A 22,518-nucleotide genomic window follows, 5' to 3' on the forward strand; every position below is an offset into this window, starting at 1 on the left:
CTTCCTTCTTCCTTCCCTTCTCTACTTCCTTCCTCCTCTCATCTCCTTCCTTCTTCCCTCCCTTTCTTTTTCTATTGTTATAGATGTCTCTTTCAAATCTCAGTTTATGTTTTTTGGGGATGATATTTCCACAAACCCATATAGTTTTGTATCATTTCCTTTTTTCTCTTTCGTTCTACAGTCTATATGCCAGCCATCGTCCTGATTTGATGGCTTATTCCAAGTAATTGAGTCTGACTACTTTAATTTTCTGTGCTAATTCCTTTTGAGTTATTAAATTGGTCTGCCCACTCATTTGGTTCTATTTCAGTTTCGTCTACTTGGTTACATAGCCCAGATGAAATCCAAGTTCTGTCAATTTTTACTTCCTGTATACAGGCTATATCTACTTTCAATTTCTTAAGTTTATTAAACATCTGGGCTCTTTTTTTTTTGGTTCCTTCAGTCCATTCAAGTTTATCGAGATAATTGTTATTTCTTGATCCATCTTTAGCTGGGCTTTTTTAAAATTTCTAGTTTGTATCTGACATTTCCCTCTCGCGCCTTTGTTCTCTGCTCTCTCTCTTTCTTGCCTCTGTTCTTCTCTCCTGTTTCTTTCCTTGTCACCTAACGTTTCTTCCTCTCGACCCTACTTTCTAGTCCCTCCTTACTTCTTTGTTCTTCTTCTGCTTTGCTATATTCTTCATAGAATTTCTGTGCTTCTTCTGTATTCTCTATCTTATATCTTTTTCCTTGCCAAGATATCAGAACCCCTTCTGGTACCAACCATCTGTACATTGTTCTATTTTTATTTAACTGGTTTGTTAAAAATTGATACTGCCTACCTTGTTCCCGAATTCTCCGTGGAATCTGTTTGAGCATGATCAACTCTTTTTCCTTTAATGTAATCGGTGTCTTCTCTAGTTTTTTTGTACGCTTCATCTCTCATTGTTTTTTTAGCAAATCTTACATGCACTTCTCTCGGGAGTCTATGTCTTCTGGCATAGTTAGTATGCACCCGATAAGCTTCATCGACTTCTCCTCTCAACTCTTGTTCTTTTCTTTGGAGAATTTCAGTGAAAATTTCAATCATTTTTCTTTTCAGGTCTTCCTCCTTCTCTTCCAGTATGTTTTGGAATTTTACGTAGAATGCAGCTCTTTCATTTTCAAGTCAGGTTATTGATATTTTTATTTCTTTATTAATTTTTTTATATTCCAATTCCATTTTTCCCATCTTCTGATCTGCTTGTACTATTTTTTCTTCCATACACTGGATTTTCTGTTCATTAATTGCTAAGGCATTCTGTATACTTTCAATTTTGTCATCTACCTTTTTGATAGTTCCTTTCAATTCTCCCATTCATTTTTCATTTCTCCATGATTCCTCCTTGTCTCTTCATGATTAGTAGTTGTCACTTCCTGGCTTTTTGCCAATGTCTCTTGTATCATGTGGAGCATCAATTGCGTATTCTGCATCATTGGAGCTGTCCCTATTGTTCCTGCCATCTTTTCACCTCTCTCCAACTCCAACACACTCTCAATTGATCTTTGATTTGAGGAAGGGGGTGTGGCTGAAATCACATTGGGTGTAGTTTTTTTCACTAATTTTATTGAAGTTGCCATTTTTATCCCCCCATTTATCCTTGCCCACAATTGCATATAAGTTTTACTTTATTTCTACTTTATCAGTAATATCAATAATATAAGTAATTGTATATTTCAATATTTAACAATAGTTAACCTTCCTTAATATCATGTTTCAATACCTGAACATTCCTATATAGTATTCAATTCTATTTTGGTCCTTAATTAATATATATCATAGATTTATATAGCACACTATTATCTTATACCAATAGATGTCTCCCATTTCTATCATTTATGCAGGTATTCAATTCTAGTAGTTAGTTTATATCTATCTATGTGTGTGTGTGTGTGTGTGTATTTATATATATATATATATATATATATGTATGTATGTATGTATGTATGTATGTATGTATATATGTATGTATGTTGTATTTGTGCTGATAAATAACACAATACAAAATGTAACAAAGGCAACAGTAAAATATTCGGCTTTCTGTCTGGATGGTCTCTTGTGATGAGCCGATGGACAGAGAATGGAAGCAATTAGCTTCCTCCCATAATTGGGGCATACCAGGGGTTGTGACCCTAAATATATATATGTATACACACACACACACACACACACACACACACACACACACACACACACACACACACACACATGTTGTATTTGTGCTGATAAATAAATAAAGGGAGACTAGTATAGATCTATTTCAAGCTATTTAGCTCTCGTCAGCTAGCCATACCCTTACTGGGAATCGAACCTGTGCTGTTTTGCATCTTAGGCAGATGTGTTAACCACTGAGCCACAGAGCTCGACTCCTTATCAGCCAAGCCAGCGTGAAAGGTATCTATTTAGATTTACAACCCCCGGTATGCCCATATATGAGAGGAAGGTCACTACTCCTTGGCGATCACACAATATTCAGTTGGGAATCCTGTACTCTTCAATGATTTAATTAATAACTTATATTAATTAAGGTGCTCAAGAATCAACTTACAACTAAATACTAGTAAAACAAAGGAGATGGTGCTAGATTTCCGGAAGCACAAAGAGGAGCCTTCCCCATTGTATATCGAATGGGGTTTTGTGGGGAGGGTTTCCTCTTTTAAATTCTTGGGAGTGCTTATTAGTCAAGATCTCACCTGGAAAAACAACACGTCTCTGGTGATTGGAAAGGCCCAACAGAGATTTCATTTCCTTAGAGTTCTGCAAAAAAATCAGGTGAATGATGAGCCAGCCCTGTGAGCTAGCAGCTGATGGGCGGGGGAGCGAGGGAACTGCGAGCGCCAAAAAAGCGTGTTTATTTAAGAACGGCGCGGGATGCGGGAAAATTTATGAAAAGGCGTGCCTGTCCCGCCAAATGCGGGACGTCTGGTCACCTTAACAATTCGGCACAAGAAACCATTAGTTGCCCTCTGACACCACTGGATGACATCACCAGATCTCGCTGCTTTAGCAGAGTAAGGCAGATACTCAGAGATGATTCACACCCTGGTTAGTGTCTCATCGCACGTCTACCATTCTAGCCACCTGAACAAATAAGTTTAAAGATAGTTCCTATCGTTGGGCTGCCAGACTTTTAAATACAACCACAATCACTGCATGCACATGCTAGCTTTTTTTCTCTATTCCTTTTTTTTTTCATTTCTGCCCTAATTTTGCACCAGTGAGGTTAAAACCAATTTCGTTTTATTTAAGTATAGTGACAATAAAGATTATACTTAGATATGAAGCATGTTTTAACACATTTCCAGATATCTCAAGACTGGGTAGGATAATTGATACCTAGAAAACATAAAACGAATTCACTAAAATTTAATAGGGTACAGAAATAGCAGGAAATGAAAATTTAGCTCATATTAATGCAACTGTATGCAATCAGAAATAATTCAGTTGTCTCAGAATAGAGCTATGAAATACCTAGACCAGTAATAATACTTTAAAGGGGGTGGGAATTGTAGTTCAACAGACTCAGACACAACAGAAAGCAAATACAATTTTAAGCTGCTTTAACAGAGATAAAGTTTCTAAATTGCAGGAAGTAGATTTCCGCTTTGATCCTCAATTGTCAAGTAAGCCTTGTTGAGCACATATCATAGAAATTATATAAATAATGACTTTACTTTGTCAAATATAGCGCTCAAGGTGGATTACTGTAAAAGTAAAGATTTCCCTCGCACATATGTGCTAGTTGTTCCCGACTCTAGGGGGCAGTGCTCATCTCCATTTCAAAGCCGAAGAACCACCACTGTCCAAATACGTCTCTGTGGTCATGTGGCCAGCATGACTAAATGTCGAAGGCACATCGAATGCTTCTCTCCAAAGGTGGTTCCTATTTTTCAACTTGTATTTTTACATGCTTTCGAACTGCTAGGTTGGCAGAAGCTGAGACAAGTAACAGGAGCTCACTCCGTTATGTAGCGCTAGGGATTCAAACCACTGAACTGCCAACTTTTTTGATCGACAAGCTCAGTGTCTTAGCCACTGAACCACCATATCCCATCAAGGTGGGTTAACTAGTGCTAAGTGAAAACTTCTGACTTGCCTTCTTACTGCCCCTACTGGAAAAGTCTATTGCTCAGAGGTAGTATTCAACAGGTTCTGACCAGTTCTGGAGAACTGATAGTGGAAATTTTGAGTAGTTCGGAGAACCAGTAAACACCAACTTTGATTGGCTCCATCCCCATCTATTCTCTGCCTCCTGAGTCCCAGCTGATTTGAAGGAAATGGGGATTTTGCAGTAACCTTCCCCTGGAGTGGGGAAGGAATAGAGGTTTTACAGTATCCTTCCCCAGCCACACACCCCATGCCACGCCCACCAAGCCATGTCACATCCGCCAAGCCATGCCGATACCGGTAGTAAAAAAAATTGAATCCCACCACTGCTGTTGCTACCTCAGGAGGAATACCACAATGGGCCTGAAATTGGGTTGGTGTTCTTGGAAGATGGAATTGCTTGAGATGAGAGCCCTCACAGTACTGACTCTGAATTACCGGAGACCCCTCATGCAATATCCTAAATACTCAAGTATTTCAGAGTTCTTCACCTCCTCTTTCTTCATTTCTGGCCAGATGATCTTGATAACTTCAGTATATAAGAAAGGTCTAAAATGAACAAATAATATTCACAAAGTTTTGGCAACAATGAACTAGAATGCTTCTGAAAAGGCTGGCAAAACCTATTTGGCTATTTATGCAATGTGGCATAAATGGACTTAAAATAGGATTTGATGGAGTAAGAGTATTTTTAGCTAAATCCCTGGATATTGCATAGACCTGGAGATTAATGACTAGATAGTTACAACATGCTCTGCCCCACCTGTTTCCTACTAAATTATGCACTGAAAGTATTTGCCGGTAATCCTCAACCTACAATAGCATTTAGTGGCCATTTGAAGTTACAATAGCAGTGAAAAACAGTGGTATGTGACCATTTTTTATACTTATGACTGTTGCAGCATCCCCATGCTCACGTGATTTATATTCAGATGCTTGACAACTAAATCAAATTTATGACAGTTGCAGTGTCCTGGATTTATGTTTAATATAAAAATACATGTTGCTGTAGGTGTCACAGTTTACTAACTGTAAAGCTAACAAAATATGTGTGGCAAGATATGTGTGGATAAACTTATCTGTTTATTTGAATGTGAACATTTTATCTATGGATGTGTCAGATTGGTGTAAGGAAGAGCTACAATTACTGGAAAGTCTGAAGACCTAAGAAATTAAGGTTTCCCCAGCCTGGTGCTAATTATTCTCAGACTAGTTGTTTTTTTTACATATTAACCTATCCTGGTTTCCTTTCATGGAGCTTCTAAAATCTGTAAGCAATAGTTACGGTTAGGGTTAGGAAGAAAAATATCCATCATTCAGACTTATCATTAGTATTACACAATGAATATCTCTATGATGAAATTCTTTGCCTTGGAATAAAAGTCATCATTTCTAAGTGTGGAACAAGAACACGTGAGTATTTCATCCTACCAAATAAACAATCTCCCCATTAAAGATTTTGTAATAGATCAAAGCAATAGGAAGGCCACATCTTAATATATTTACTGAGAAATCAGTGCTGAAATACACATATTCCTTTTCCAACATTATGTAATCTATAGGCTTTCATATTTAGCACCTGTTTGGCAATGTTGGGTGACAAATCACAGGCAACTAATCAGGGACTGAGTTAGATGACAGGAACAAACGAACTTTGGTCTGAAGATGCCAGTCACAGTTCCAGAATATAGGTAGTCCTCGACTTACAATAATTAAGTGACCGTTCAAAGTTACAACGGCACTTAAAAATGTGACTTATGACCATTTTTCACACATCGTCATCCCGTGGGTGCTCACGGGATCAGAATTCAGTTGACTCATCAAAATGACAATTGAAACATATTTATGATTGTTGAAGTATCCTAGAATCACATGATCACCTTTTGAGAACTTCTGACAAGCAAAGTCAATGGGGAAGCCAGATTTACTTAACAACCATGTTATAACTTAACCGCGCAGTGATTCACTTAACAACTGTGGCAAGAAATGTAATAAAATGGGGCAAAACTCACTTAAAAATGTCTCATTTAGCAACATAAATTTGGGGGCCAATTGTGATAGTAACTTGAGGACTACCAGTAATGTCAGAAAATTTGTTGCTCAGGACACAGACACTAAAGTCTGAAGCTCAATGCTGCCTTACATTCTGTAATCTAACTCTAGTGGGATCCAGTTCACACCACTTCGGGAGAACTGGTTGTTAACTTTCTGACCAGTTTGGTGAAGTGGTTGTTGGAAGAAATCATTAGGGCAGAGAACTGGTTGTTAAATTATTTGAATCCTACCACTGCCTAATTCCTAACCCATTGCCGTAAGGCTATGAACCAATGGTGAAATCTTTAAAAAATTTCTACCCATTCTGTGAACGTGGCTTGGTGGAAGTCATGTGGCTGGGTCGGTGTGGCTATGTAGTCATGTGACTTGGGGATCAAAAGACAGAAGCTCACTTTAACAATGTCCGGCTGGAGCAGGGGGTTGGAGTAGATGACCTTCAGGTCCCTACCAGCCCTGGATTGCTGTGCTTTTTCAAGGTATCCTCGAAGTCTAGTGCCAGGTTTGTGGTCCTTCCTCCCTTTCCTTTTTTTGTCCATCTCTCCGTCTCTCTCTCTCTCTCCCTCCTTCCATCCCCCCTCTCTCTTTCTTTCTTTTGCAGCACCCCCACCCACTGCTTTTTAAAGTATTTTTCCCTGCCTGTTCACCTGAACCAGCAGGAAAAAAAAATGTGTTAAAAAGCAGTGGGGGGGGGGGGAAGATTCAGAAAATCGTGCGACTCACAGCCGAGCCATGTAATCCTCGGAAGCTTTTTTTTTAATCCCTGTTCGCAGAACCAAGGACAATCGTCCCTATCAGTTTGGCCAAACCCAGCCAAACCAGGAGGATTTCACCCCTGCTCTGAACTCTGAATTGGTGAATATATTACCATATTCTATGTGTTTCATTAGTAGTCTTCTTTTCATCTTTTTCCTTTCTGACCAAAAAGGGGAACAAAGACAAATGGCACTGGCTATGCATAGGAAATGAAAGGAATCTTATGCTGCGCTCTTTAAAATGAACATGGAAAGATTTCAAACATATGCCTTGAAACTTTTATCATAAGTCAGGTTTTGATATTTTTCAATCACTTATGTCAGGAGGTTATTGGTATCACTAAAATGCACATCCCAGCTAAGGAAATTTAGACTTTTCTGTGAATTTTTTTCACCATTAGCTGAAGAGTTTTGTTTGCTTCTGTCATTTAATTCTCTTTAGAATTAAAGGCTCACTATTGTAGTGATAAACACATATGGGACTCCCATATGCAAAATAACTGCATCTGCTGAAACACACTTTTTCTCTATAAAATGTTTAGTGATGTACCATATCTTTCAAAAGGGAAATGAGTTTTGTATCAATGATTTTGTGTAGAATAGGAAAAAGAAGTGGGAGATGTATTTGAAGAATCTGCTGCTGTGTTGTTTTGTATATTTTATATTGAATTTAATCTAATAAAACTGGAATCTTAGAGAATATTATGGGTACTAAATCTAGTAGAATCATTTCTAAGGAGGCCTGCAGAAAGAAGGTTATGAAATTGATTTTGTTGCTACATTTTGAAGAGGCTTTTAGGAAAAAGGTTCCTAGATCAGGGATGAAATTCAGCAGATTCTGACAGGTTCCGGAGAAGCAGAAATTTTGAGTAGTTCGGAGAACTGGCAAATATCACCTCTGACTGACCCCCGAGTGGGGAGGGAATGGTGATTTTGCAGTATCCTTCCCCTGCCACGCCCACTAAGCCACCCCTACAGAACCAATAGTAAAAAAAATGAATTTCATCACTGTCCTAGATTATCAGGTTCAATGGAATAGAAATTAGGATTTGCAACCCACGTAGTGGATTTGGAAATTTTATCCTTGCTTCTGGTCTTAGTAAGACTATAGGGGTGGTGACAGTTGTAATTACACTTATGATAATTATGTATTCACCAGCAGTCAAGCTCAGCTCAATGGCTGAGAGCCAACTTTAGGAGGGAAGGAAGCAAACCAACAAGCCTAGCAAGAAAAACTGGTTGCAGAAGATCATTTGATCTGAATTCTCTCAAGTTCTTTTTAGGCTAATGGATTTTTGCTATGACCATAAGAGCTCCTATCCTAGTCCCATACTAACATATTTTTGCTCATAGGATTGAAGGCATTTTCTCCCTCTATGTGGAAAGATGGAGTGGTACAATATTTGCAAATGTTAGAAAGTACAATGTAATAAACTTTGTAAGGGATTGGACTTTAAGTTTAAACTGGATTATTTCCAGAAATGTTCTCTTAAACCCTTGTACTCACGTCTGTACGTTATGAGTCATGAGTTTTTATTCTTACAAGCAAGTGTGACTTAGATAGGGTAAGTTTGGTGTCCTTGGTGCTCTCTGAGCTTGATTGATTTCTTGCAGATGTTTCATTACCCAACTAGGTAATTTCATCAGTACTAGATGGTAGTGTTGTTTGCTTTCATTTTATGTATTAATGGCTTGCCTTGTTTGCACAGAGGATTGATACAACACATAGATACACTTAACCAGTGGTGGGATTCAGCCAATTCGCACCACTTCAGAAGAACCAGTTGTGAACCATCTGAGCAGTTTGGTGAACTGGTTGTTGGAAGAAATCATTAGGGCAGAGAACCAATTGTTAATTATTTGAAATTAATCGTACTTTCAACTGTGAGCATCCTAGACCAAGACATGTCCAGAAATACAACAGAGTGCCTAGAACCTTGCCACTCAGACAGATTGGCCATAAACAGGCACATAACGATAAGCAACATTTACATATCATTTCCTACCAATCATAAATTACTAATTCTTCTAAGGCTACACCTTTTGCTAACCAAAATTGGAACACAATTCACTCTTTTTTAGAGATCACATGGAATTTAATTTGAAGACATGTAGAATACAGAGGTGAGATCACTAAAGAAGGAAAAACAACTGTTATAATTAAAGCGGGGAAGGACATCCTATTAATTGAAGCCTGTATTGAATAGTCATGAGTTCTGTGATCTTGGTTTATGGAATGAAATGCAGTTGGTTGAATTTTCTAACCACAATTGCCCTACTAGGTCTGTTACAATTCATGTAATATGTAAACCTGGCTACTGCATTTCATGTCTTAAATATCTGATGTTTAGATCACTTTTAACTTTTTTTGCTTTTGATTTTTGACAGTCATATTCTTACAATGAAAAGCATAACATCTTAACAGAATCATAATAGCATATTAGAACCTGTTGGGCGCAGTGGTGAAGATGCTGGGCTAGAAAGCAGAGATTGTGAGATCATTTTAGGAAAAAAGCAGTCAGGATGATGTCGAGCCAGTCACTTTCTTTCTGTCTTCCTCTGAGCCCATCTCTCTGAATGGTTGTTTTCGGAGAAATATGAGGTAGGCAAACAAAACCCACCTTGCTTGAAACTGCCTAAATTTTTAGATGTTACCTTAATAATTTTTAGCTTTTGGGGAGGGGGAGGAGGAGGAGGAGGAGAAGGAGGAGAAGGAGAGGAGAAGAAGAGGAGGAGGAGGAGGAGGAGGAGGAAGAGGAACAGGAAGAGGAGGAGGAGGAAGAAGAAGAAGGAGAAAGAGAAGGAGAAGGAGAAGGAGAAGAAGAGGAGGAGGAGGAGGAGAAGGAGGAGGAACAGGAAGAGGAACAGGAGGAGGGGGAGGAGGAAGAAGAAGAAGAAGAAGAAGAAGAAGGAAGAGGAGGAGGAGGAGGAGGAGGAGGAGGAGGAGGAGGAGGAGGAGGAGGAGAAGCAGCAGCTTAATTAGATTTTGTTATCCCATGGTTATCAGTGCATGGAGGAAAATATCAAAAAAAAAATATTGGGCCAAATATTTAGGTTCAGACCTTGACTAGGATTCTAATTTCAGGCCTTAAAATCATGACTAATATTACAGGCCTGATTCCTCTGCTATTACTGTAGAATTACCAATTTCATTGGGACTGCTATCTCTGCAGCTAACTTTGCAGTCCTGGCCTCTTTAATGAATATTTAGGCCAATTGATCCTGGAGAAGTCCAAATCAATAGTAAAAGAGAGAATCAGGGACATTGATCATCAAAATGAAATCTCCAGTGCCCCTGAACACAATTGCCATGATCTGAGGCTTTCTACTGCAGGGTACCTTACATAAATACAGATGACCATTTTCCAGAGACCATTATGATGCCTCACATCACTTCTACTAATGGAAAGATTTCATGGAACTCCTTACTTGCAAAGATTTTGCCTTGTGGATACAGGGAAATAGAAATTCACATTCATGTTGTCATACGGGATCCCTTTCTATGATGCCCCAAGGTATGCTCTCATCACCTCAATCATCTTAAAATATGATGGCCACGTAGATAATTTTTATATCTATTTTATTGTTTATTTTAAGGAATGCTAACCTCACATTCATATATCAGTGGACAAATATCTTCACCATGTTATACAACTGTGCAAATCTTTTATGTAAAATCATATTGTTTTATTACCCTACTGTTTTTCCCTTCCTCAATTTTTATTTATTTATTTATAATTCATTGGCCATCCATTTACCATAGAGTAACGTTGGGGTGCTTGCATCTAAGCTTTAACATAAAAAGTTAAAAACAAACATTAAAACCAATAAAACATGGTGATGGGGGAGCAAGTGGAGGGTAAAGTGCTATGTGTTATTACTCCATTAACCATCATCATTACACTGTTTCCTAAGCCAACTGCCAAAGTCACATCTGTAATGCTCTTATTAAAAGATAGGAGAGTTGGGGCCAACCTTACATGGGATGGGGGTGGGGGGCAGGCAAGATGTTCCAAAGGACAGGAGCAACAGCAGAGAAGGTCCTTCTCCTGTACCAGTCAGAATAATTGAGCTGATGGGACGCGCAGCATGCCTCTTGCTGACACAAGTGATACAGGCCAATCCCAGTAGGGGGAGACGATCCCTGAAGTAATCTGGACCCATGCCATGAAGGGCTTTAAAGATGATCACCAACACCTTGAATTGCTCCTGGAAGCAGACCAAGGCAGCTCGTGGGGCAGTGGTGTAACAGGGACTATTCTTGGGGGGCCCTGAAACTATTCACACTGTTGCACTCTGCACCAGTTGTAACTTCCAAATAACAAATAGTTGTGTCAAACTATTTCTGTTTCTACCCTACTCTTTTTATTGCAAAAGCTGGTCAAAGACCATAATATAGATATTTTATTTTGATTTACTATACTGATATATTATTATTTCCTAGGTCCTTGGAAAGAACTCGATGTTATAAAAGTCAACACAAGCTGAAAAACTGGCAGCTGTGATTCTTCCAGTGAGGCACAAACATTATGTGGTTATGGGCTTGTTTGCTCTGACAAACAGGAGATTATGTCAGACATTCAACCAGTGTCCACAGAGAAGACAGAGAAGAGTGTCTCTCCCATAAACTATAAGGTAAAATATAATTTACAGAAACATATTTAGCATCCATTGTTACCCTGTTTCCCCAAAAATAAACCTTCCCCTGATAATAATAATCGGGCTTTTGAGCGCATGTGCTGAAATAAGCACTCCTCCAATAATAAGCCCTCCCAAAAATATTGCAACACAACAGCAGGCATGAGGTGACTATAATTGCTGCTTCCTGCACCTCAAAAATAATAAGACCTCCCCAAAAATAAAGCCAAGTACTTATTTTGGGGGGTCAAAAGAAAATAAGCCTGTGTCTTATTTTTGGGGAAACACGGTATATAAGCATCACTGCTCATATTCATACATCATCTTCAACCAGAATAAATCATAATTTGTTGGCTAGGACACAATTGTATAATTCATATACAATATTGAACCCTAGTGGATGGATATGGCTATCACAGTTTCTGAAAACAGATAAGCCACATTACACTTTAACACTAGTGTGACTAGGAGCCCTCTGCATCACATGGAAATATAGAGATATCTGTGTTGCAATATATCCTGATCTAGCAATGAACAAAAATAAATAAATAAAAGTGCTTAGCAGTAAATAGTTAGGAGCCCTTTTATGCCTCCAAAGTCCTTGCTTTGCTGAGGGCAGGGAAGGGAATAATAAATATAACTTATACAAACAAAAACTCTTTTGGGTTCTTCCATAAATTTTAAAGTGTGAAGGGTTCCTGGGAGAAACAAAAGTTTAAGAAATACTCTTCTAAATAAATCTTAAATTGATCAGCTAATCTTTTAACTTACTTTCAACTATTATGATCCATCAAGGTAGAATAGTCTTATTCAGGTTTGTGCGCTGAGAATGTATTGGCCAACAGTGACAATTTGAACTATTGAGTAGAATTCCTAAGATTTGAAACACAGCATATCCAATGAGAAGCAAAGTAAGGAAAGCTGAGTTAAAACAATGTCCTGAAGCAGTGTGAAATTATAGTCTCCTAAATCTACTAGGGTCTAAGCTTTCATGAGTATCTTTGTCTATGAATATATTTAAGTCTTCAGGCATTGACAGAATTAGCAAAACATGACTGCATATGTGACAGCCAGATTGCGCATGTGCAAGATCAGAATGGCTATCAGGCTTTTTCACTCCGATTTAACTAGGCAAAAAACGCTGGAAACCTCATAAAACCAACCTCGTAACCATGCGGAATAGGTTCCCTGGGGATGACTGCAATTCAGGGGACCCAAGAAGGCAGACATCTGGGGGAGTCGCCACTATCAGGCTGCCCCGGTCCATGCAGCCTCTGGCTTTCGCGTGACCTGGGTTGTCTGACGGTGAAGATGGCGACGGCACGCTGATGACGGTGGCATTTTTCGGCGATTTTCGGCGGCCCCGGCGACTTCCAACTCCGTCCTCCCGACTTGGTGAACCCTTGGGGGCTATACTTGATTGCCATCGCCCCAGAGAGGAGGCGGTCAGCTTGTGCTCATGCCGGTGCTGTGCGGATCGGGCGGCTGGCTCTGTTTGCCGCCGCCACGGCCCTTCTGGACGCCCACCCCTCCCTACTTGGCTTGAGCTTCTTGTCAAGCTTCTTGTGGGCGCTGCCTCTTCCCTCCTTTGCTACCCACTTGATTCGACCTGCTTGTTAGCGCAGCTTCTGCTTTGCCTGCCCTCGCTGCTGTGGGGCCTCCCCCTGCTTCTTCCATCTAACACCAGGCTTTCTCTAACCTCGGCCTCTGAACATCTGGCCTTTCCCAACTGCAGCCTCTGGGCTCCTAGACTTGCCCTTTCAGCCCCATTTCTACGACCATTGCCACCCACTGCTGCCTCTGGAGTACCATCTTGCATAGCGCCTACTCAATTCATCTTACTACGGCAGTTTGGACTTTGGATGGGTGGGGGCACCTGCAGTGAGTGTGGGGGTCCTTCGGCATGTCGGCGATACCTACAGTTTGCTCCTTGGTGTATCTGTTTAGTGGAAGGAGCGATGGAAGATGGCAGAAACACGGGTGGGGACTTAACGTTTTTTCAACTCCCCCCTCCCTTTTTCGATCCGCCTCAGCCACCCCGGACTTTGGACCTTTCTGTTATACTCTTCAGGTCTACAGGAGAGGAGAGAGCCTTTTAAACCCTGTTCCCCTTGTGGGAGAGGATCGGGATATTAACTTCCTCTTCCATATCAGGACAATTGTGAGCAAATTGCATTTGACACTAGTGCACAGTTTTTAAATTTTTAATTTGTATGGAGAGTGTTGTGGTATGATTGTGGTTGATTGAATGTACCCACTTTAATTATTATACTGTTGTTATTTTGTTTTAAATTGTTTGTGGGGATTGTCTGGTAGTATGGTTGTGTATGTTTGAGAAGGCTGAGACCACAGCCAGGTACCTCCTGCACTGAGTGCTCTGCAGAAGTGTCAGGGGGGCCTAGGCCTAATCCCATCCTTAGGATGTCTGTGTCGAAGGGCCTGCTAGGCAATGCGGTGGCCATGGGGAAGGGTGGAGGGACCATGGACACAGGAGTGAGCTGGAGCATTACGGTCATAACAGGGAGGGGCAGATATGGCGGGGACTTTAGGGCTAGCCATTACCGGGTAAGGAGGGTTCGCTACGTCACAGAGATCCCCCTTTCCGGCTCTATTAGTTCCACTCCAAGGCCAGATGGCGTGAGTAGTCAGGGCCCTGGTCTCAGGCTGCTGCTGCTAAATGCCAGGTCTGTAGTTCACAAGGTTCCCCTCATCCGGGACCTAATTTTAGATGAGAGGGCAGACCTGGCATGTATTACTGAAACCTGGCTGGGCCCGGAGGGAGGAGTCCCCCTCACTGAGATGTGCCCAGAGGGTTTTCAGGTGCTTCATCAGCCGCGACCCCAGAAAAGGGGTGGGGAGTGGCCATTGTTATCCGAGGGTCTCTAGTTCCTTGTAGGATCCCTGCTCCGGAGTTTGTTGGGTGTGAGTCCTTACTGGTGAAGTTGGATCTTGAGGGTCAAGTGGGCTTGTTGCTAATGCACCTGCCTCCCAACAGCATTACAACAGCCCTCCCCTCGCTCCTCGAGTCTGTAGCCAAGCTGGCAGTTGAGTTCCCCAGGCTTTTGGTGCTGGGGGATTTCAATTTGCCTTCGCTTGGCGAGCACTCTGATGGAGCACAGGAGTTCATGGCTTCCATGACAGCCATGAGCTTGACCCAAGTAATTCAGGGCCCGACTCACTCAGCGGGTCACACACTCGACCTCGTATTTCTCTTGGAGCAGTGGAGTTGTGATCTTGGTTTGAGGGGTATTGAGATCATGCCCCTGTCATGGTTGGACCACTTCCTACTGAGGCTTGATTTTCGGAGGCCAATGCCCCACTGTAGGGAGGAGGAACCAATTAGGTGGTTCCACCCCAGATGCCTTATGGACCCTCTGGGCTTTCAGACGGCGCTTGGTGTTATACCTGATACTCTCGTCCACAGTCAGGTGGAGACCTTGGTCGCTGCTTGGAACTCAGCGGCGGCGGAGTCTCTAAACCGGATTGTGCCTTTACGGCCTCTCCGAGGTAGCGGATCCAGGAGGGCCCCTTGGTTTACTGAGGAACTCCGGGAGATGAAACGCCAAAAGAGAGGACTAGAGCGCCGCTGGAAGTCCAGTAAATCCGAGTCAGACTGAGCACTGTTGAAAGCCTGCATCAGAGCCTACCTCCTGGCAATTTGGACATCAAAGAACGCATATTTTGCTGCTCTGATTGCATCCGCTGAGTCGCGCCCAGCTGCCTTGTTCAGAATAACCCGCTCCCTCTTGAAAGGGAGGGATGCGGGTAACCCTTTACAAGGTAGAGCTGAGGAATTCATCCAATTTCTCGTGGATAAAGTTGCTCAGCTTTGGACAGACCTGGACTCCAATTGCTCAGAGCCAGCTGAGGTACCGGGGGAAGGTCTTGATCAGAATTTATGGATTGATTTTCAACTTGTCACACTGAGGAAGTGGACAAGGCCATGGGAGCAGTGAGTGCCTCCACTTGTGTGCTGGACCCGTGCCCCTCCTGGCTGGTCGCAAACAGCAGGGAGGTGACACGGGGCTGGATCCCGACTATAGTTACTGCCTCTCTTTGGGAGGGGTCCTTCCCGCCCCTCCTAAAGGATCTAGCCATCCTAAGTAACTATCGTCCAGTTTCCAAGCTCCCTTTTGTTGGGAAGGTTGTTGAGAAAGTGGTGGCCTCTCAACTCCGGCGGTCCTTGGATGAAACCGATTATCTAGATGCCTTTCAGTCTGGATTCAGGCCTGGCTACAGCATGGAAACTGCTTTGGTCGCGCTGATCGATGATCTCTGGAGAGCCAGGGACGGGGGTCATGCCTCCGTCCTAGTGCTCCTTGACCTCTCAGCGGCCTTCGATACCATCTATCATGGTATCCTTCTGTGACGGTTGCAGGAGCTGGGAGTGGGAGGCACCATTCTTCGGTGGTTCTCCTCCTACCTCTCGGGCAGGTCACAGTCGGTATTGGTTGGAGGGCAGAGATCAACCCCTAGGCCTCTTAAGTATGGGGTGCCACAGGGTTCGGTCATATCCCCCCTCCTGTTTAAAATCTACGTGAAGCCACTGGGTGAGATCATTCGGCAGCACAGGATAAAATACCACCAATATGCGGACGATACACAGCTGTATCTGTCTGCCCCGTGCCAACTGAGTGAAGCGGTGGACATGATGTGTCAGTGCCTGGAGGCTGTTAGGGTCTGGATGGGTGTGAACAAGCTTGCACTCAATCCCGACAAGACCGAGTGGCTTGTGTTTCTCCCTCCCAATAATTGGCCTTGTATTCCAACTCTCAGGCTGGGGGGTGAAATTATACGCACCTCAGAAAGGGTTCCCAATTTGGGCGTCCTCCTGGATCCACAGCTGACTTTAGAACACTATTTGTTGGCTGTGACCAGGGGGATATTTGCCCAGGTTCGCCTGGTGCACCAATTGCGGCCCTACCTGAACCGGTAGGCTCTTAGGACAGTCACTCACGCCCTTGTGACCTCAAGACTGGACTACTGTAATGCACTCTACATGGGGCAGCCCTTGAAGAGCATTCGGAGACTTCAGCTTGTCCAGAATGCAGCCGCGCGAGCGATTGTGGGTGCACCTCACTACACCCACGTTACACCTATCCTCTGCAAGCTGTACTGACTGCCCATTGGACTCCGGACGCACTTCAAGGTGCTAGTCGTTACTTTTAAAGCCCTACATGGTATCGGACCTGGGAACTTGAGAGACCACCTCCTGCCAATTACCTCCCTTCGACCAATTAGATCCCACAGATTAGGCCTCCTCCGGATTCCATCAACTAGCCAGTGTCGACTGTCGACCACCCGGAGGAGGGCCTTCTCTGTGTCTGCTCCGGCCCTCTGGAACGATCTCCCCATAGAGATTCGGACCCTCACCACCCTTCAGGCTATTCCGGCAAGCCTGGGGCTGATGAGTTCCCAGCCCCACTCAAATTTGTTGTGACTGTTGAGGAGTTTTTTAATCTGTTTTTTGTATTTTGTTGTTTGTCTTGTTTGTTCTCTTTGTATTGCCCCTTTCCCTATTGGTTTGTTAGCCGCCCCGAGTCCCTTTGGGAATAGGGTGGCATACAAGTTTAATAAAACTGAAACTGAAACTGAAACTGAAACTGACTGTTATACCAATAGTTGAATTACTTTTCTTCTGCACACATTTTATCATATACATATATACATACAGTTTATAGACTAATAACCAGAATTGCAGGATGATTTACAAACACTCAGACCAATTAAATCACAAAAACACATTTCATACAAACCATTAAAATTTCATAAAATATTTGGAGATGGAAAAAATTGGTAACATTGATGATACAAATTAAAGCTTAGAGAAATAAATAAAATAGGCAGAGATGAAGCCATATAAAACAAGTAATGCAGCTTAAAATACATGCAAAAGGTATTTAAATCTAGCCTTTTCTAACATGGCAGCATCCCATTTTTATACTTAAAACAGCTTTTAAAATGAAGTTAGTTGTGGATTAAATCAGGACTACCAGTAATTGAGTTTTACAATAGATATCTCAAAGCACAATACTTCCTACTTCTGATCTAGACAATGAGTCACATCCTAAAATCCCTGAAATTGGCCAACAACTCCTCATCTGAATATTTTATTTAGGAAAGAAAGAAGTGATCTCTACAATATCATGCATTAATTATTATTTTCATTCATTCAACCATTCATTCACTCATTCAATTTGTACAGCTGCTAATCTCACATTTGTGAGAGGACAGCCTACATAATGAGCCTACTACCAAGTAGCACAAGCCATAAATCATTTTAAAAAGTCACCACTAAATCCCTTTAAATTTAAAATGAAATTAAATTTAAAATGAAATTGTCCAACTATTTATTTGAGTGTTGTATGCAGGAAGGAAAAAAGTGATTCCTATGCCATGCATTATCTATTAATATTCATTCATTTTATTTCATTCATTCAGATTATATAGCTGCTCATCTTACACTTGTGAATGGACGGATCACATAATTAAAAACAACGAAGTAACACAACCCATAAATAAAATAGTGAAAGTAGTAAAAATGCAATTATCCTTCTACATTAAAAAATTCAATTAAAATATCCATCTTAAAACCAAGAAACAAAAAGCAGGCAATTGCAAGACAGGGATCAATCCATATACCCATTTGGCAGTCTCTAATCTAAAGCATAACGAGATCCCCAGACCTGTTGATGCAGTCACGTCTTTAGTGCAGTGTTTCCTAAACTGTGAGATGTGACAGAAGCCAGAGCAAGATTTAAGAAATTTTAGGAACATGATCATAATAAATCCATGATACCCAAGGTTTTGTTGTTTTCATTGTTCCCTTGTGTCCATTTTAGTGTTTGGATTTTTAAAGGAGATTTGTACACAAAGATTGCACTAAAAGGAACTGTTATGGCAAAGGGTTAGGAACTCTTGGCTTTAAAACCTTTCAAAATGCAAGTAGCACCAGTCTGAGGAGAATGGACATGGGCTGTGAGAGAAATGGCTTGTCTAAAAGGATTCATAATGTATCCTTTCTGCCAGATCTGAAGAGATGGGTAGATATAACCAGAGAAATTGCAGGTCCTCAAATTATCCATAAAGAACTTTACAGGTTATTTGCATCTTCAATTGAACCTGAAAGCAAAATGGTAACCAGCTGCTCACTGAGCAGAGGTGTAATGTGTGGGGGAGGTGTAATTTAGGACGAGCACACCTAAATGTTGTGCCAGTGATTTTGCACATGCTGAACCTACAGATGCTCTTCAAGGATAGCTCACTTAGAGTATGTGATTAACTGTGATTTTATTATTTGACTACTCATTCAGGAGCTGTTTGAAGTTACAATGGCCTTGAGCAAATGCAACTTAGGCTCGGTTCCTGAAATTATAGCCACTGCAACACCTCCATGGTCACATGAACAAAATTTTGGTGCTTGGCAGCCTTCCAACTCTGTTAATCTGTTAAACTATAAACCTGTATGTTTTATTGTATTGTTGTTCTGGTTTTATAGTGATCCACCAACTATGACTTCAGGGGCAAATCTGAGCTTCTACCTATTTCTATATGGTCCACAAGCAGATGGTAGGTGGGCAGCAGATGCCACCTTCACTCCATTCTGCCAAGTCTTTCTCTTCCCCCCCCCCTAACTAATTAATCATTAGATATATAGTAGATGCTGGAGTTGTAATGTTTCTTCATTATAGCCTATAATTGTATGTGATCAAATTAAATTCTGAATTAGTTTAAAATCTGAGTAACATCTAAATAGAATCTTATAAGGGAATTTTGAATTAAATCTTATATGAATTTGCACATTTCTGTGCCATTAAAAAAAGTTGAGCACCACTGAATCTATTTTTTCAGGGATAAGAAGTTAGAGCAAATTTTCTTTTCCAATTTTAGGTACCATTTTAAGAACAATATTTATTAAATGATTGCAAATACAATAAAAAGGTCGGTCACCACTAAAGATATTTATTTGAAGAAGTTCAGATCACAAAACCCATATCGCTTTTCTATATATGAAATATACACAATAAATCAACAAATCTAAAATTGCAAACAAGCAACAAATAGATATTACACGTACATATTTAATACACATATATTAAAATTTAGTGACTGAAATGAACTATTTTTTTCTAAAAACCTCAAATCACTAGCACAATATATTTCTTAGTGGGGAAAATGGAGATCTACATTTTCACAGACTGGCATCATTTCTCCGGGAGTTTTTCAAACCATTCCAATAGTGCTCTTTGTATGTTACCTGGTATTTCTTGGTATTTATCTCTGAGATCTTTTATTGCATTATTGGTCTGTAAAAGAGCAAAGAACAAGGAAAAATATATTATTTTATTTCTCTGGAAAATATGTAAACTACATTCATATTATACTTTTTAAATGCCACTGTGAACAATGAAGTGCTGAAATGAATAATATCACATTTGTAACTGGATTTATACTTTAAATTATATTTGCCTTTATTTTTTAAATGGTGTGATTCCACAAGCAATGCATATAATCCAAAGGTAATTATTAAGAGTAAATATTATTAAGTGTAAAGTATTGTATACTATGATATTTTGAACAGAAATATTAACACAGTTCAGTAATTTTTTCAGAGGTTTAGATGCCTGCCATCACAAACTTTCTTTATCATGGACATACTATATAAAGACTTATGAATAAATAGTATCAATATAATGGCGAGTGTTATAATTGAGGTTTCTGCAGTTCACTTAAATTACCTTTTCAGCTAATTCTTCAGCTGATATATTTGGATCGTAAGAAATGGGATCTCCTATGTATGTGCAAAATTTCACAGGAAATCCACCATATATAGGAACAATTGGCCATTGGGTACGTTCATACAACCATTTGAATGGCCCTGTGTGCAAAATAAAAAATATGGTCATGTTCCAACAACAACAACAACAACAACAACAACAACAACAACAACAACAACAACAACATGATATGAGCTGAACAATATTCAAAGTGCCCTGATTGGAAAGAAATGAAATCCATGCAGTTATATCTTAATTGTATAAAAAATGCATTCCTCTATTATTATGCAGAGCAAATGTCAAAGTTCTATTTCTTTATAGAATTATTAGCCATTTTGTCTTATTAATTTCCATTGGTATAAACACACAAAAATGCAACTAAATTGTAGCTAAAGTAAAGCTGCATCTGCCAGCTTTACACCTGAAGAAATTTAAAGAAAACACAACAAAAAGAATCACAGATAAAAAGAGAAAGAAACAAAGACATAGGAAAATAATAGGATCAGCCAATTTGATTGAAGTCCAAGGCCAAGAAAGAAATAGATGGAGAAATAGATGGATATAAGAAAACAAAAAAATTAGAATATTTTAAATCAAGGATCAACAGTCTAAGCACAATTAAATAGAAATCCAGTTGAAATCAGCGTGGCTTTCTTCCATAAAAAATGCTTCAGCACAATGAGTAAGATGCAAGTTGAATTTTTCTTACATATTTTCCCAAGTGTTCTGTATCCTTCTCGTAGATTTTTTGTAAATACAGGAATGACAGGCTGCGAAAGGTAGGAGAAAAGTAGCCAGAATTAGGGCAGTATTTCAGCCTCTACAATTTAAAGATCATGTATTAGCATCATACATTGAATAATTAGTACAATAAATATTATCTCTATTCACAAAGGAAATTATACCTTTCTCAGTGTTAGATACCTCACTTTTAAAACTGGTTTCTAATAAAATGCATAATATTTAATGTATTTTTTAAAAACCTGAATTTGAGGGATTCATTCAACTACAACAATGTTCAATGTATATGAATGGGTTCTTTACACCTTAATTTCTGGAGATTCATAATGTGGCAATTCTAAGCTTTCAATTCAACTGTCTATAGCAATCTAAATCTGAAATGGGACAATTCATCAATAGTTTATTGAAATAAGCCAATTTATAACTAAAGATTTGATGTTGTCTTTTCAATAAACCAAAATTGCAGCTAACAACTTTTTAAAGATAAAGATATTCTACTTTTTATTGAATTGGAACTGAAAAGTGCTAATTTTATCACTAAGAGTTTTAGGATTATTAATGCAAGAATAAACTGCATTTCATGAAAATTTAAACACAGCCACTACTGTATGTTATGGCTATGAAAACAAAAAAAGGTTTTTAAATAATACTGTAGCTATTTGATATGGATTTTTTTATGCAAGATGAAAATTTGCCATATAAATTTTCTTAACTATAAATTTTATTAAGTAAAGAAATGAGATATTCAATTCATATGGTAATAAATGTATGAAATAGAATCACCATGCACTTTAACACTACAACTCTGAAAACAGAATATAAAACATGAACTTTCCTAAAGACATCTTTTTGTAAATCTCATGGATTTTCAATGGGAAAGATATGAAAATGTTTTCTAAATAAACAAGTTTATTTACCAGAAAAGTTATCTTTTGTTGTCCATTTATGTCTCTGGCCGTGAACTGTTTTTTTCATTTTGATTTATATATGTATGTGTGTGTGTGTGTGTATGTATGTATGTATGTATATAATTATATATATATAATTATATGTATGTATATATATATATATGTATATATAATTATATGTATATATATGTATATATAATTGTATGTATGTATGTATGTGTGTGTGTTTCCATTCTCTGTCCTTCGGCTCGTCACAAGAGACCATCCAGGCAGAAACCCAATATTTTTACTGTTGCCTTTTTGTTACATTTTTTTGTTGTATTTGTGCTGATAAATAAATAAATATATAAATATTATACATATAATAAGTTCATCTTTTTTGGGCTGCCCATTTCAATCAATGACTCTGGTGGCTTATAATTCATAAAATATACCATTTTTACAACTGGAAATTTAAACAACATTTTAAAACAATAAAAACATCAAATTTAAGATAAATAAGAACAAGGTATTTAACC

At 39.6% G+C, this 22,518-nt stretch overlaps 1 long non-coding RNA gene across 1 annotated transcript; it reads right to left on the reverse strand.

Moving 5' to 3' along the window:
• Positions 1-19,515: 19,515 nt before the first annotated feature.
• Positions 19,516-21,190, reverse strand: LOC148049202 (uncharacterized). Its single transcript, XR_015695391.1, has 3 exons — positions 21,061-21,190; positions 20,313-20,452; positions 19,516-19,880 (listed from the first exon to the last, which is right to left on the reverse strand). It is a non-coding gene; the product is annotated as an uncharacterized LOC148049202 (long non-coding RNA).
• Between the last annotated feature and the right edge of the window lie 1,328 nt (positions 21,191-22,518).

Source organism: Thamnophis sirtalis, unplaced genomic scaffold, assembly GCF_051295495.1.
Source record: "Thamnophis sirtalis isolate CommonGarterSnake01/CBP01778 unplaced genomic scaffold, rThaSir2_p1.2 scaffold_2, whole genome shotgun sequence".
NCBI classification, from domain to species: Eukaryota; Metazoa; Chordata; class Lepidosauria; order Squamata; family Natricidae; genus Thamnophis; species Thamnophis sirtalis.